Consider the following 7,037-nt stretch of genomic DNA (forward strand, 5'->3'; position numbering starts at 1 on the left):
AATGGACTGATATATTTAGTGGAGGATGTGTCAAGAGAGCATGCAATTGAATTTGTTGTATAATTATTAGTAGAGATTCTTATGCAGGTCTACATTGAAAACTAAAAACAAGTGGTGCAGAAACAAATACAAAACAGAGTTTGGAGAAAAAAAAGCACTAGGAATTTTAATGTTGTAGTGAGGAAGGCTTGTCCTAGAAGAAAGTCTGTGATTGTTAAATAGATAAACATTAGAAGAGGGATCCTGCTCTGGACTGTATAATAGGAAGGGTGTCCCCAAGGCAAGACTCCACCCACCTGAACTTCCAACTTGTGAAAGGAAAAGACCTAAAGAGTTTTAGCAAATTTCATCACTCCTATTTAATATGGTGGTTGAAGTCCTAGTTAGAGCAATAAGACAAGAATCTAAAATAAATTGGATACAAATAGGAAAGAAAGAAATCAAAGTATCACTATTTGCACAAGACAAAATTCTATAAACGAGAGGCCCCAAAGACTCCACCATGAACTCTTGGAGCTGATAAACACTCTCAACAAAGTGACAGGCTATAAAATTAACATACTAAAATCAGTAGTCTTAATATACATCAAGAACAACAGATTGAGACAGAAATCAGGGAAAAATTCCATTCATGGTAGCACATGAAACATGATACCTTTGAATAAACTTGACCAGGGAAGTGAAAAGCTTAAACCATGAAAGGTTTAAACTTTTGGAGAAATAACTAAAGGAAGACATCAGAAGATGGGGAAATTTCCCATGTATGTGTTTTGTTAGGATTAATATTAAGGAAACGGCCATCCTGCCAAAAGCAATCTACAGATTTAATGCAATCACCAACAAAATTCGTTTTTTCGTAATTGAAAAAATCTTAATATGTATGCACAAAATGCTCCAGATAGCCCAGATAATTTTGAGAAGTTAAAACACTGGTGGAGGTATTGCCATACATTATTTCAAGATATTCTAAAGTGTCATAGTATGAAAACACGATGACACTGAAGCAGGCTCCTGGTTAAAAGACATCCATCTTATCATCCTCCTTGACCTGACCTAGTTATTTTCCAGTTTCCCAGAAACTGTCTACACCTTATAGGGACCAATAATTCTTAGAAGCTGCCACATGTGCAGGGGAGATGAGATTAACTGCTCTCTGTATATATTACCGGAGTGCAGGGATAGCCCAGCCATTAATAAAATACTTGCTACCTTGTGGCTGAATTCTTGGCAATTAGACTATAACATTTGGAGGTCCCACCAGGGAGGCCACCACCCTGAGGTAGGAACTGCCAGGGGAAGGCCTCTGAGAGATGTTCCTTAGCCCAGCCTTCTGCTTTCCGAGTTGCTTGCAGTGCCGCAGGAGGTAAGGAGAAGAGTTTTTTTCCTCTTTTTTCGATTTTTGAGCTTAAGTCTGGTTCTCTTGTGGTTTCTGGTTTCTGGTTTGGTGCCTTGATACTAGGTGGGAAGCTGGTCACAGCAATCACCTGCCTAGTCTGCCATCTGGAGATGTCCTGGAAGTCGATCTGGTTGTGATCTTGAGGATCCTGACACCTGGGCTTTGTTATTGTGTCTAAGTCTTTTTGTTGTCAGATATGTTTCTTTGTTGTTTGTCACTATGGACCAGTCTCAGTCTTCTGCATCTTCTACCCTCTTTGAATGTATGGTAAATAACATTTCTGATTTCAGGAAGAGAGCTGAGAGCATGGGGTTTAGGCTCAAGGCCCTCAAACTTTGTGCTCTTTGTGAACTAGACTGGACACTGATTCTTGTTCTTGATTGGCCGTCTGGAGGTTCCCTTGATCTAACCCTTGCTTATGCTGTTCATGGATTCATCTATGACCATCACCCAGACCAAATCCCCTACATCATCACCTGGGTGGATCTGCTAGAAAATCCCCCTTCTTGGGTTGCAAGATGCAAGGGGGCAAGTGCGGAGACTGCCACCACCTGTAAGCCTGCCCTTCCTATAACCCAACCCGCTAACAAGATCTACCCCATTCTCCAGGATCCCAACAGAGAAGATGAGGATGATTGGCCACCCCCTCATGCTCAGCCTCCTAGAGCAGCAAGAGGAGGCCCAGTGCCTGCAGCTAGTCCTCCCCACACAGGATCAGGGGCCTCATATCATGGGGAGTCTCAATCTCCTCCTGACCCTGCCTCCATCCTTCCCTTCGGGAAGTAGCCACCCCACCTGGCCAGCCTAGGGATGGACTATGCTGGTCTACTCCCCTTTCTCCAACACTGACTTGTACAACTGGAAGAGCCAAAATCCCCCATTCTCTGAAAACCGCCAGAGGCTTATAGACCTTCTAAGTTCTATTTTTGTCACTCATTTACCCACCTGGGAAGACTGTCATCAACTTTTGCAGATCCTGTTGACACTGGAGGAAGGGACTGAGTCCTGTGAGAGGCTGCTTGCTCTATCTTGGGACCTCATGGACTGCCCACTCAGAATGCTCATAGGCTGGAGGACGTGTTCCCCTCTACTCCTCCTAACTTGGATTCCATCACTGACCAAGGTAGGGAGCCAGGTGGTACCAGGCTTTGCTTCAGGGACCCACAAATCTCACCAAGGTGAGCGATACCCCCCAAGGGCCAGGTGAGTCACCTGCTGCCTTTTTGGAAAGGCTTTACAGTGCCTATTGCCATTAACATGGCTTTCATTTCTCAGTCAGCCCCAGACATACAGAGAAAGCTCCAAAAGGTAGAGGGGTTTGAGGGAAAGCTGATCTCTGAATTGGTGGAAATTGCCCAAAAGGTCTACTATAGCTGGGATAGCCCTGCAAAGGAACAAGGAAAAGAAATTGGAAATATTTTAATGGCAGCTTGGGGAAAGCAGCCCAGTGCATGGTCCCAAGCCCAAAAAGTGATAACAGGCAACCAGAGGGGGCAGGTAAGTAACGTAAATTGGAAAAGGACCAATGTGCCTACTGCAAAGAAAGAGGCCACTGGAAAAATGAATGTCCTCTAAAACAGAAAAAATCAGCTTCCATCTGGCCTGCCACTGAGCAACGATGGGGCCAAGGCTTCTCCCTGAATCCCCTGGAGCCTATGGTAACTCTTAAAGTAGAAGGGAAGGATATCAGATTCCTGGTAGACAGAGGGTCTACTTATTAGGTTTTAAATAAACCTGTTGGGCCCATGATCAAGGACAAGGTCTATATCCAAAGAGCAACAGGAAGGACCCAAGGATATCCTCAAACTCAGGCAAGGATTATTGATTTGGCACAAGGAATTATAACTCATTCGTTCCTTCTTATACTTGACTGCCCATACCCACTCTTTGGATGGGGTCTGTTACATAAACTAAAAGCCCACATTTCCTTTACTGGGGACACTATTAATCTGGACCTACAATCACCCACTGTTTTGGTGACCTACCCTGTGTCTGAAGAGTATCAGTTATATGAAAATCTTGGTAAGCAGTAGGACTCCCCACTACTAGATAAATGAACAGAGGAAATTCCTGGAGACGAACCCTCCAGGGCTGGCAAAGCATCAAGTACCAATAGTTGTCCAAACGACAAGCACTGCTGCTCCCATCAGGGTTAGACAATATCCCATAAGTCAGCAAGTCTGCCTTGGAATTGTTAAGCATATCAGCTGCTTGAGAGAAGCAGGAATTTTGGTGCCTTGCCACTCCTCATGGAATACTCCCTTGCTTCCTATTCCAAAGACAGGAACTACTGAGTTTAGACCATTCAAGACCTTAAGGAGGTCAATAAAAGGGTTGAGACCATACACCCTATTGTCCCTAACCCTTACAACTCTGCTCAGTGAACTCCCACCTAACCAACAGGTTCTATTCAATCTTAGACCTAAAGGATGCCTTTTTTGCCTTGCTTGTAGCCAAGGAAAGCTAGCTCATTTTTGCCTTTGAATGGGCTTACCCAGATGGATCTTATAATGGACAATTAACATGGACTAGACTACCTCAGGGGTTTAAAAATTCCCCTACTCTGTTTGATGAGGGCCTCCAAAGGGATTTAGTCCCTTTCAGAGAAGCTAACCCCAAAGTCACTCTTTTACAGTATGTGGATGACTTTCTCCTGACAGCAGGCTCAGAGGAGACTTGTACTCAGGCCACTGAGAACTTGTTGAAGGAACTAGATGCTTTGGGCTACAAGGTGTCTGCCAAAAGCCTCAATTTTCTCTGGAATTAGTCACCTATCTGGGGTATAAAATTAATAAAGGAAAATGCTCCCTGGGTCCTGATAAGATTCAGGCTATACTGAATATACCAAAGCCTAAGACCAGGAGGCAAATTAGAGAATTCCTGGGAGCTGCTGGCTACTGCCGCCTATGGATACCTGGTTTTGCCGAAATTGCTAAACCCTTATATGCAGCAACAGGGAGTCAGGGAGCTGACCTGGTTTGGTGAGAAATGGAGGATATTACCTTCAACCAACTTAGGTAGGCTCTGACTCAAGCTCCTGCGCTGGCCCTGCCTGATGTCACTAAGCTTTTTCAGCTTTTTGTGCACAAGACAAGGGACATAGCCAAAGGGGTGCTCACCCAAACTCAGGGACCTTGGAAAATGCCAGTGGCATATTTGTCAAGGAAAGTGGGCTCAGTAGCCACTGGATGGCCAAGCTGCCTCTGAGTCATAGCTGCCACTGCCCTACTGGTAAGGGAGGCTTTTAAGCTAACATTTGGACAGGATATCCATATTATTGAGCCCCGTGCAGTAGAGTCACTCCTCAGATCTCTGCCAGACTGATGGATCTCCAATGCCCATATCACTCAGTACCAAATACTGCTATTGGACCCACCTTACGTCACCTTCCTGAGAACTGAGGCCTTGAACCCTGACACTCTGCTACCCAATGATGATCCAAAAACTTCACTCCATGACTACTTGGAAACTGTGAGTACCCTTTCAGGATTAAGGGAGGACTTGTGAGACCAACCTTTGTCTAATATAGACCTTGAACCGTATACAGATAGCAGCAGTTATGTTAAAGAAGGTGTCAGGTTTGCAGGGGCAGCAGTAGTGACCCAGGATTCAATTGTCTGGGCCCAAGCACTTGAGCAAGGAACATCTGCCCAAAAAGCTGAGTTAATAGCCTTAACTCAGGCTCTCCAATGGGGCAAAGGAAAGACTGTCAATATTTATCCTGATAGCCGCTATACCTTCACCACTGCTCATGCCCATGGGGCTCTGTATAAAGAAAGAAGGTTACTGACCTCTGGAGGCAAAGAAATTAAAAACAAGGAAGAAATCTTGGCACTACTAGAGGCTCTTTGGCTGCCATTCAGGGGAAGGTGGCAGATAACATTTTGAGCTTTTAGCTAGAGCTCGGCAGCCTCGAGATCTGGGGATAGCTACTGTCTTAGTGTCCCATTTGGTTGGGATAGGCATTGCAGGATCTACTGGGATAGGTACAGCTGCCCTTATAACTCAGGAACAAAACTTCAAATTTCTGAGCAAACAGATTAATCAGGACTTGTATGAGTTAGAAAAATCTATAGGGCATCTGACAACATCCCTTAATTCTCTAGCAGAAGTAGTTCTTCAAAACAGAAGAGGGTTAGATCTACTCTTTATTCAACAAGGAGGTCTCTGCATGGCTTTGGGTGAACATTGCTGTTTCTATGGCAATCACACTGGAATCATTAGAGAAAGCCTAAGTTTGGTGAAACAATTTCAAGGTAGAGAAAAGGCATGACTAGATAGTCAAAATTGGTATAAATCCCTGTTCTCTTGGTCCCCATGGCTCACTACCCTCTTAAGTGCAGTGGCTGGCCCCTTACTTTTAACTCTGATCATGCTAACCTGTGGACCTTGTTTGTTAAATGCTTTAGTCAGGTTTGTCAATCAATGGCTCAATTCAATAAAATTCATGGTGTTATGAGGTCAATGCGACTCCCTCCAAACTAAATCAGTAGAAGGTGATAAAATATCAAAGGTTTGATTATTCTCCAACAGGAATGGGGAATATAGCAGGCCCGTGACTTAAAGACATCCATCTTACGTGACCTGACCTAGTTATTTTCTAGTTTTCCCCAAACTGTCTACACCCTATAGAGACCAGGAATTCTTAGAAGCTGCCACATATCCAGCTGAGATGAGATAAGCTGCTCTCTGTATTTACTCCTGGAGTACAAGGACAGCCTGGCTGTTAATAAAATCCTTCCTAACTTGTGGCTTAAATCTTGGCAGCTATCAGACTATAAAAACACTTGCACAAAAACAGAAACACTGATCATGGGAAAAGAACTGGGACCTAGATATAAGTCCGTGCAACTATAGTCACTGAATTTGTCAATGATGTCAAAAACATACATTGGAGAAAAGACAGCATCCCTAACAAATGGTATTAAGAAAAGTGGACATCTACATGTAGAAGAATGAAAAATGATCATTCTCTCATATCCTGCACACAAATCAATTCCACATAAATCAAAGACCTCAATGTTACTTCTGAATATCTTGAAACTTCTAGAAAAAAAAAGAGCATGGAATACATTCTATAATCTTTGCTTTGGTAAGGACTTTCAGAATAGCATTCTGGTCACCCAGAGAGTAATATAAATAATCATCAAATTAATAACTTTTTATATTTCAAAGAAAACTGTTAGACAACTGAAGTGGCAATATATGAATTGAGAAAAAAATCTTTGCCACTTACACATCTGACAGAGGATTCACATCTAGAATATACAAAGAACTCAAAACACTAAACAGGAGAGTTCCTGACTTGACCTCCAGGGTGAGTTTGGTAAACTGTGCCTTACCCATCACCTTGCTTTGGGACCATGTACAGTCCCTCCCACTGCTCTAGGACCAGAATTTCCTACTGGCTAGTAGGGGCATGGACATCCTCCTCCCATAACCTCTCCTTTCACAGAGACCTTTAGAGACTGCCTGAGAGTGCCTGATTTAATCTCCAGGGTGAGCTGGCTAAATTGTGCATTGCCCATCCCTACTTTGGGACCATTTTCAGTCTTTTCCACTGCTATAGGGCTTAGGCTTCCTTGCTTCTTAGTAGGGACCAGCACATCCATCTCCTGTCTCCTTTCCTTGGACCTTGGCA

This window comes from Nannospalax galili, unplaced genomic scaffold (genome assembly GCF_000622305.1).
Source record: "Nannospalax galili isolate Female #2095 unplaced genomic scaffold, S.galili_v1.0 scaffold353, whole genome shotgun sequence".
NCBI classification, from domain to species: domain Eukaryota; kingdom Metazoa; phylum Chordata; class Mammalia; order Rodentia; family Spalacidae; genus Nannospalax; species Nannospalax galili.